This window comes from Engraulis encrasicolus, unplaced genomic scaffold, assembly GCF_034702125.1.
Source record: "Engraulis encrasicolus isolate BLACKSEA-1 unplaced genomic scaffold, IST_EnEncr_1.0 scaffold_85_np1212, whole genome shotgun sequence".
NCBI classification, from domain to species: domain Eukaryota; kingdom Metazoa; phylum Chordata; class Actinopteri; order Clupeiformes; family Engraulidae; genus Engraulis; species Engraulis encrasicolus.
In genome coordinates this window covers 34,565-45,000 of record NW_026946203.1, presented here as the reverse complement: position 1 = coordinate 45,000, position 10,436 = coordinate 34,565, and positions in this window count along the sequence as shown.

Below are 10,436 nucleotides of genomic sequence, written 5' to 3'. Positions count from 1 at the left end.
AGGTATGGCTCGTCCAATGAGCAGCAGCAGCAGCAGCAGCAGAGGCTCATGGGTAGGACATGGGACAGCGGTGTGCCCTGCAGGCTCCATGCAGCTCTGCCCACAGGAGGTAGGGGGCGCCACACTGGCCACCACCAATAGGGGGCGAGGGAGGGCTGGCTGTAGACACACAGGGTGAATTCCAATATGCACACTCCCATCGGCAGGGTTGCCAGATGAGATGATGATCGTGTGCCCTTTTCTACCCGATGACCGCCTTCCTAAATGGCCCGATTTGGTGGGAAACCGTCAACCATCTGGCGAGACCGCTCAACTTCTGGGTCTCTAATAAAACGTTTGGTGGTAGAGAGGGTGATTCCTTTCCTGGAGTGACAATATAGATGTTACGATTTGGTTTTAGGTTAGTCTATGGCTGTGTCTCAAATACCGCACTTGTGCACTTCGGGCACTGTGCCTAGGGCGCTCACGCTGAATATTTCAGTTGAGCCAGTGCACGGAAAGTGCCAGGATGATTACCTAACAATGGCAGAAAAATGCAGTGCTTGAATGATGGACACTGCACGCACTAAACAGCGGCCATGTTGACAATGACACGGAGGAAATGTGGCATTCAGTTCAGTAGAAGAGTTTGGTCAACAGTCTCCTAATTCTGTAACTAATGTTAATGGGACACCAACCTTTCCATGCCAACCAATGTATTGCATGTGTGATTGTTGTCCTTTGGAGTGAAGAACATGGAAATAGAGGCACCAGACGCTGTGTATTGTAAACAGTAGCCAACTCATATTTTGGCGAGCTAATGTCATGCTCAGCCGTCACTTCCAGCGAGGGCACAGTGCATAGTGCTCAAATTTATCCACAACACTATGCACTGAAGACCTCAGTGCACTGTGTGCACTGTGCACTGAGTGGACTGTGCACTGACAAAAGTGCGTAATTTGAGACACAGCCAAAGTCTATGGAGGGAGGGCTGGCTAGAGACACACAGGGTGGATTCCAATATGCAGACTCCCATCCTCCCTTGCTCACTTGCCTGCTTGTGGCCTTGCGATGACGTCACAGACAAAAGAATTGTATTGCAATATCTCACAAGGATAGAAAGAGGTCTTAACTTGGCAGTGATGTACAAACTGTTAAGGGGTGTGTGTGTGTGTGTGTGTGTGTGTGAGATATGATATGAACTAAAAGTGTGTGCGCGTGTGTGTTATCTACTTGTGCTTGAGCTTGTGCGGTTCAAGGTCAAAGAGTGTGTAGAAGAGTGTGTGTGTGTTGGGCATGAAAGGGTTAATGGCTGGGTGATGGCCACACCCCCCCACCTTCTGAGGCAGCTGCGTACATATGGGTCCAACTCACATGGATATGGCGTCATCCTACATCTTCATCATCATCATCATCATCATCATCATCATCATCATCATCATCATCATCATCACCACTATCATGTACATGGCATCCTCCTACATCTTCATCATTATCATCATCATCATCATCATCATCGTCATCCTACATCATCATCATCATCATCATCATCATCATCATCATCATCATCACCATCACTATCATGGATATGGCGTCATCCTACATCATCATCATCATCATCATCATCATCACCATTGTTGTCATCATCATCATCATCATCATCATCATCATCATCATCATCATCATCATCATCATCATCACCATCACCATCATCATCACCTCACTGTGTATAGACAGTTTCATGGAACGTTTACAGTCAAAACAAGAACAAGGCATGAACATTCTATGGCCCTAACTTAATTTCCGGTACACTTCCGCAAACAATACACTGCATCGGATCAACACAGCTACACAAGCGCGGTATTTCATTTGAGAGTGGCACAGAAAATGAAAAATAAATTTTGTTTTCCATTTTTATGACAGCAATCACCCATAAGGGGCACTACGCGTCCATTTTTGGTGTAGATGTAAAAACTTCACGATCGTATTAATCATATTAATTTAGCCTAACATAGCCTCAATGTAAAGGAAAACAGTGATGCACTTTGGCAACATGGGTCGAGTGATGGTTTGCCAAAAAAACACAGCAGCACATAATTATGTAGAACTACAGTTTGTGTTTGTTGTAGGAATTAAGGACTTAGTTGGGCTTGCATCTGCCTACACTGTTACAGGTTAATTTAGTTTGAATGTAGTCGTTACGATTCCTTCAAGTTCTGAAAAGCAGCTTCTTGGGACAAGGACGACGAAATACCCAAACTGTCATCTGCTGAAGAAAAGAATAAACGGAGCGGATTGCATTTAATTTGGACTATTAAGCAGACGTCTTTGATGTCGAGGTTAATAGCAATGCTAACACATGATATGACTGACTGATTAGCACTGGCTTGGCTGCTACGTCAAAATGTGGATTATATCGACAAAATTACGAGATGTGCCGGGGTCAAGAAAAGTTTTAAGGTAAGGCAAGTTTAATACAGTAGTCAGGGACGTCTGCATGGTTGAACAGGGTTTTGTTGTGCTGTGTATGCTTTGTCAAGTTGCTGGCTTGAGCTCACATGTTGTCATTAGCTGGTTGTGACTCGTCACTCGTGTACAGGGTGTTTTAAGCAAATATTGAATGTCCGTGACCACATGGTTACCTGAGTTTAAGTAAAAGAGCCTACTCTGGTATGTGGTGGACAAGAGGTTTCGTCTGTCTGTCTGTCTGTCTATCTGTCGCTGCCTGCCACTGATACCCAGGTGGTCCTTTCAGATTGAATCAAAAGGCAGCCTCAAATACACAGGCACAAATGCACGACAGTAACATCCTGGTGCGCGCTCCAAAGAGAAAATACTGCAAAGTATGAATGCTATCTTCAAGAGCTTACAAAGTTGGCTATTTTCACAAAAACTTAAAAAATGGAAACACAGTCTCGTAGTGTCGCCACACCGCAAGGTTTCTACTGTAGGCTAGGTTTGTTATGGTCTGTCCAGGATGAAGGTCCCTGTTTTTCTAAAATAATGCACACATTCATATTAGCCCATTGAAATAAACACATATCATAAATGGTTCACGCTCGCACGACAATGCGTCCCGTTTTTTTTTTTTTTTAAACCACGAAATGTGGCAACCCTAGGTCTGCTTTGGTAAGATATGCAGACTGGGCATCATGTAGGCCTACATTAATTATCCGCGTCACGTTTGTCATCGGATTGGTACCAGAAGTGAAGTTGCACCCAACCGCAGAAGATTTTTTATTTATTTATTTATTTTTTTAACCAATTTTAAAACTGTTTGTAATTATATTGGCCGTGCCGACAGATTACAGCCTACCAAAACATTAGCAGACCGGAAATTTACTTCGGGCCAGATCATGTCACCAAGCAACAAGCGAATGTTCCATGAAACCGTCTACGTATATGGCATCATCCTACATCTTCATCATCAGCACCATCATCTTCATCATTATCAGCATCACCATCATCATCATTATCACCTCTTCAATCTTCACCACCATCAGCATCATCATCATCATCATCATCATCATCATCATCATCATCATCATCATCATCACTATAGTCTCTTCACGGGTCGTGTCGAGTGCAAATGTCTGTGTGAGCTTGTTCAGCCCAGTTGGACAGGAGGGGAGAATACAACAGGAGAAAAAAGCTAGTCAACACAGACCCCTCCCCCCCAAAAACATTCACCCCAACACACACCCCAAAACTAGTACACCCTCCCCCATATCTAATTCATACAACCACCCACCCCCCCACACACATACACACACACACACACACACACACACACACACACACACACACACACACACACACACACACACACACACACACACACACACACACACACACACACACACACACACACACACACACAAAATGCCTTTTGCACGTTCTTCATTGCACTCCTTTTTAGAAGGTCTTTCTTTTGTAAGTGATTCAGATATATAATGTCATTTGTATTTTAGCCATTTAGTGACTATGTAACTTCACTATTTACGTAGCATTGGACACAGCCTCTCTGACTGACGTTACTCGTCACGCTCTCATGCGGAGAAAAGTTTGGGAACACTGTCTGTATTTGTGTGTGTATTTGCGTCAAACAGAGAGTGTGTGTGTTTGGCTTTGGGAAACCAATCATAATGAAATACACTTTATTACGTTTCTCAGAAATGCAGTGTGATGTGTGGTCATTTACTCAACTCAGTAAATGTGCATGCCCCCCCCCCCCACACACACACACACACAGAACACGATGTGTGTGTGTGTGTGTGTGTGTGTGTGTGTGTGTGTGTGTGTGTGTGTGTGTGTGTGTGTGTGTGTGTGTGTGTGTGTGTGTGTGTGTGTGTGTGTAAACACACAGTTTACTTCTTTATTTGGATTGACAGATAAATGTCTATCTGTCAATCCAAATAAAGAAGTAAACTGTGTGTGTGTGTGTGTGTGTGTGTGTGTGTGTGTGTGTGTGTGTGTGTGTGTGTGTGTGTGTGTGTGTGTGTGTGTGTGTGTGTGTGTGTGTGTGTGTGGTGTAAGAGTAGACTGCAAGTACTACCAACCGGATTCAACCTTTCAGTCTGGTACTCCAACTCATTCACCCCCTTCTGTATACACCATGGACAAACTCAGGTCATAGAATCCATGCCTCATGTACTGAATGACTGCACATTCTACAAGAAGCTGTATATATCCAGGCATGACCGGATTATACTCCTTTTATTAGAAAAACTGCAATATGTTTGCCCCTCACCTGTAACAATGTATACAAACTGTGTTCTAAAACCCCAAATGTTTGCTCTAAACCAGAACCCCATTGCTTTTAATGGACTGAATGCAACTAAACCAGACATCACTATTATTGATGAGGACAATCAAACTGTTGATATAGTGGAAGTAGGACGTTGCTTTGACTCATATCTAGAAGAAACGTTTTGTGAGAAACTAATGAAGTATCAACCACTTGTGCAGGAAATCACTGTGATGGGCTACAAATGCCAATATATAGTGCTTGTATTTGGAAGTTTGGGCCACGTGCATAGGCTGGCCACTAGGGGGCTAAGGATGCTTGGCTTCCCAAAAATGAATGCAAAAAGCTTGCTTAAATATTGTTCAATATCATCAATAATTGGTAGTCGACACATGGAGAAGAAGGTGCTGTGTATATCCTTGAGACTTTTACCCCACGGACTATTGATCACTGTGGTGCCACTTATCTAGTTCATGCCTAAGTATCTTTGCAACTGATACATTTGTGTCTATGGAAACTCAATTTTGAGTTGTCGGCACAAATAAAGAAGTAAACTGTGTGTGTGTGTGTGTGTGTGTGTGTGTGTGTGTGTGTGTGTGTGTGTGTGCACACGCGCCTGTGTGTGTGTGTGTGTATGTGTGTGTGCGTATGTGCGTGAGTGAAAGTGAGGAGGGTAATTTATAATTAATAATTTAGATGTGTTACAAAAGCACTCTGAGTGTGTGTGTGTGTGTGTGTGTGTGTGTGTGTGTGTGTGTGTGTGTGTGTGTGTGTGTGTGTGTGTGTGTGTGTGTGTGTGTGTGTGTGTGTGTGTGTGTGTGTGTGTGTGTGACAAGAGCACCGAGAGATCTTGCGACCAACAGACCTGAAGACCTGCACCAAACTGAGTGCAGTCATCACACTCCAAACCATCATGACCGCAAGTACTGAAGTTTGAGTGCATCTCCAACTTCAGTACTTGCGGTCATGATGGTTTGGAGTGTGAGTGCATTTGTGTGTCACAAATAGGAATGAAGTGAATTTGACGGCATCTCCTAACGTGTGATCGTGCATGAGCGACTGACGCTGTATGAGCAGTCGGTAGAAGCATTGACTTAAAGGGACACTGTGTGAAATTTTTAGTTGTTTTTTTTCAGAATTCATGCTGCCCATTCACTAATGTTACGTTTTTCATGAATACTTACAACCACCATCAAATTGTAAGTATTCATTATAACTGGAAAAATTGCACTTTTCATACATGGAAAGGGGGATCTTCTCAATGGTCCGCCATTTTGAATTTCCAGAAATAGCCATTTTTAGCTGCAAAAATGACTGTACTTGGACCATACTAGAAAATATTTGTTTATTACTAAGTAAACTTTCTGTAAGAATTCAGAGACAGAGACCCAAATGCAGATCCGGTTTGGCAGATTTATTTTGAACACACGCTGAGGTCAGAGCAAGAGTAGAGGCAAAGTTCTGAAGTGGTGTACCACAGTTCAAAAATTAAAAATCCAACAGGAAAAAACTTCAAAAGAGATACTGAGACTCGTAGAACTCGATTAGTAAAAAATGCAACAAAAAAAACAGAGGTAAGTATTCAGGCATGAATTCAGTTTGTCAAAAAAACGCAAAAGGCAGTCCATGAAACAAAGGTAAGTCTCCAGGTAAGTATTCAAGTTCAAAAGGGCAGTCCACAAAAACAGAGAACAAAAACAGGATTCCAAGACGGTTCAAAAATAGAGTTTTCAGGTTCACAGTTACTCACGGACAGGTTCACAAAACAGGATCATGGACACAAGGTCAGGGTCAGACGATCAGTGAACGAGCAGTGAAATGACAGAGCTTAAGTAGGAGAGGCAAACAGAACTAAACAGGGAGCAGCTGGGATAATTACATTCAATGAGTGAAGCAGTGACATTGTCTCTCTCTCTCTCTCTCTCTCTCTCTCTCTCTCTCTCTCTCTCTCTCTCTCTCTCTCTCTCTCTCTCTCTCTCTCTCTCTCTCTCTCTCTCTCTCTCTCTCTCGGCTCACAGCTGATAGGTTGATATCCTTGCAGCTCTGTGGTGTGTGTGTGTGTGTGTGTGTGTGTGTGTGTGTGTGTGTGTGTGTGTGTGTGTGTGTGTGTGTGTGTGTGTGTGTGTGTGTGTGTGTGTGTGTGTGTGTGTGTGTGTGTGTGTGTGTGTGTGTGCGTGTGTGTTCATATGTGGGCGTGACAAAGACTTGATGTCTATTAATAACATCATCTGTAAATCATGTAAAATACTTCAGTCAACCCACTCAACTTCATTCAATTTCACTTTTAATAAAGCATTTGTTCATCATGTATTAACCATCGCCACATTATGTCTATCATAATCATTAATTCATAATTTTCAAACCAATATTTGGAAATAATGAGAGGTGTGCTCATTCCCAGTCATGTAAGTAGCTGCCAGAAGTAAGCTCTTGTAAAGTGTGCTCTTGTAAAATACCTGCTGCACTTCAACTTGTGATAGGTGTTTTATATGCCTGCTTTAATTCATCTTGTACAAAGACATCCAACTCAAGGACACTGAATATAAATCATTTAATATTTCATTTGTGTTACATGTATATATAATGTCAACAACATACCACACATTGAGGAAGGACGAGCGTCAAATCTGTAGTTTCAACTATGACTAAATGCAGGTTTGTTTAAATCACCCGACTTAATACAAATCTTGTTGAAGCATTTCCCTATTATTTAAGTTGTATGCATATCATGTATGTACAATGTCAGCAACAAACCAACCATTTAGGAAGGAATATCTTCATCAAATCTGTACTTTCAAGCATTGTTTGTGTGTGTGTGTGTGTGTGTGTGTGTGTGTGTGTGTGTGTGTGTGTGTGTGTGTGTGTGTGTGTGTGTGTGTGTGTGTGTGTGTGTGTGTGTGTGTGTGTGTGTGTGTGTGTGGTCATGTAAAGGTATGAACTGTGTACAGGCTTCAAACTTATAGCAGTTCTTCTGTGACAGTCCATTTTTGGAGGTGTGGACATTGTCTCTTCTTGCAGAAAGGCACCACAGACAGAATATACTGTATATAAATACATATACACATATTTCAAAAGAAAAAAGTTTACCGCACACTTTCTTGACTTTATGCTTGTTTATTTAGAGCAAACAACGTGTATGGTAACAGGCATGACGCACAGAGGCGAACTGCGTTGTTCGCTCTAAATAAACGAGCAAGTGTGCGGTAAACTTCTTCCTTTTGAAGTATTGAACACTCCTGCATTTACCAGCACCTAGGAGCTGTGCGTGGAACTTTGAACTGTTGAATATATACACATCTATAAATAAATATAAATACATATACATATACGTAATATAATAATATATATGTTAGTAGCTACTAGAGAAGTGTGGTCTTGTAAAGTGTAAAATACCTGCTGCACTTCTCTAAAACTTGTGATAGGTGTTTTATATGCCTGCTTTAATTCATCTTGTACAAAGACAGCTACAGTAACACAAGGACACTGAATATAAATCATTTAATATTTCATTTGTATTACATATATATATAATGTAAACAACATAACACACATTGAGGAAGGACGAGCATCAAATCTGTAGTTTCAACTATGACTAAATGCAGGTTTGTTTAAATCACCCGACTTAATATAAATCTTGTTGAAGCATTTCCCTATGATATAAATCTATTATTTAAGTTGTATGCATACATGTATGTACAATGTCAGCAACAAACCAACCATTGAGGAAGGAATATCTTCAAATCTGTACTTTCAAGCATAGATTAATTTTGAGGTGTGTTGACAGCCTGATTTAACCTGAGTCTTGTTCGATGGTTTCCTTGTGACCCCTCTTGGCTTTTGAAACGTCTTCGAAATGTCCAAGCGTATAAAAGGGGGTTCAGACAGCTATTTAGCATTGTCAGAGTCCTCACAGCACCATGACCTGAATCCCAAATGCTGTTAAGTTGTTTTGACACTGACGGGTTCCTTGATTTCAGAGCAAGCCCAAAAACCCTCACTAGGTTCATCGCATAACAGGGGAACCAGAATATGAAGAAAGTGATGAGGATTGCTGTCACTAATCTGGCCAGTCTAGGGCTGCTGAAGAGGGGGGTCTCCTTGACCTTCTTGTGGAGGCAGAAGTAAAACATCGCCATGATGGAAAAGGGAAGGGCAAACCCCACCAGCATCTCAAACAAAAGAATGCCAAGAGTCTCTCCATCTGTGATTCGTCTACAGACCTTATTTTGTCCATCTGCCAGATGTGCTTTGTCCGCCGCTGGGCTGGAGAAAATCAGAGCGAGTGTCCACAGGCAGAAGAGCAGAAGTTTTTCTCCTTTGCTGCCCAGCTTGGCCCACTGGCTCCGGTGCAGAACCACCACGTACCTCTGGACACTGATGAGAGACAAAGTCAACACGCTGGCATAGGCACTGGTGAAAGTGAGGAGGAACAACAGCTTGCAGAGGGAACGACCTAATGCCCAGCCAAATCTCAAGTTGTACATCCACAGCGGTACACAGACCAAACGCAAGATGTCTGTAGCAGCCAGATTCAGCAAGAGGTAAAAGGTGAAGTTGTCCTTCTTGAGATGCCGAAGGAGGAAGACGACAACAGCAATGTTAGCAGCGATACCGAGCAGAAAACAAACACCTAGACCCCAAATACTGGCCTGATATTTCAGAGAGATGCCGGAGCTGTTTGAGCTGGAGTGGTTCAGATGCTCCATATTCTCACCGTGTGACTTCATCTGATCTGAGCTGAGCTGACCTGTGAACCACTGCTAAATACTGCATGCAAGCATGTGAAACGTTTGAAGCCCATCCTCATTTTAGCACCGTGGTTGGGACTGCATGACTGCATCCTGTTGCTACAGTAAGCCCCCCTTTAGACACACCAAGGGTCATTTTTTTTTTTTTTTTTTAATGTTCAGCGATTAGCGTCTCACATTGACAGTATATGGCGTCTCAAGTTCAGCATTTTACTCTTGATTGATTGTAGTGTTTTATTGCTCACACTCAGGATGTGATGTGTGTGTGTGTGTGTGTGTGTGTGTGTGTTAGAGATGGGATTTATGGCTCTTTTTCGGGATCCGGATCTTAGTGGCTCGTTCCTTTCAAAGAGCCGTTCAAAAAACTGGCTCTTTTGGCTCTTTTTTAAAATTATTTATTCAGTGTTAAGAATGTAATATTTTGACTCCACCTCAAGGTAATTTTGTCCAAACAACAACTGATTATTCTCCTGCTTCTAAAGACCGTTTTTGCCTCTCTTTGAGGCAAACAATTGTGTTTTTTCCCAAATTGAATTACTCTGGTCGAGGTCACATGCTTAAAATGAATGAAAAATGAACGAAATAACGGTCCAGTGGCTCCCCCAGCTGTGATCCGGTTACCATCGTTCACTTCAGGGAGCCGTTCAAAAGAACCGGCTCGTTCATGAACGACACACCTCTAGTGTGTGTTTGTGTGTGTGTGTTTGTGGGGGTGGGGGGGGTGGGCGGTGATATCTCCATTCTTGATTTTACATAACTCGTGATTTAATTTCTTGGCCTAACGTAACTCCATTGATATTGCTTAAAATAGCCCTCTGCTGTTTTTTCAACAAGTTGCTTCCTGCTCACACTACCCTTGATTTGTCAGTATCCGCCAATGCTGCATATTTGTAATCTTGTTGCAGGAAGCAACTTGTTGAAAAACCAGCAGAGGGCATAATTTTCAAGTCACGTTTTAAACT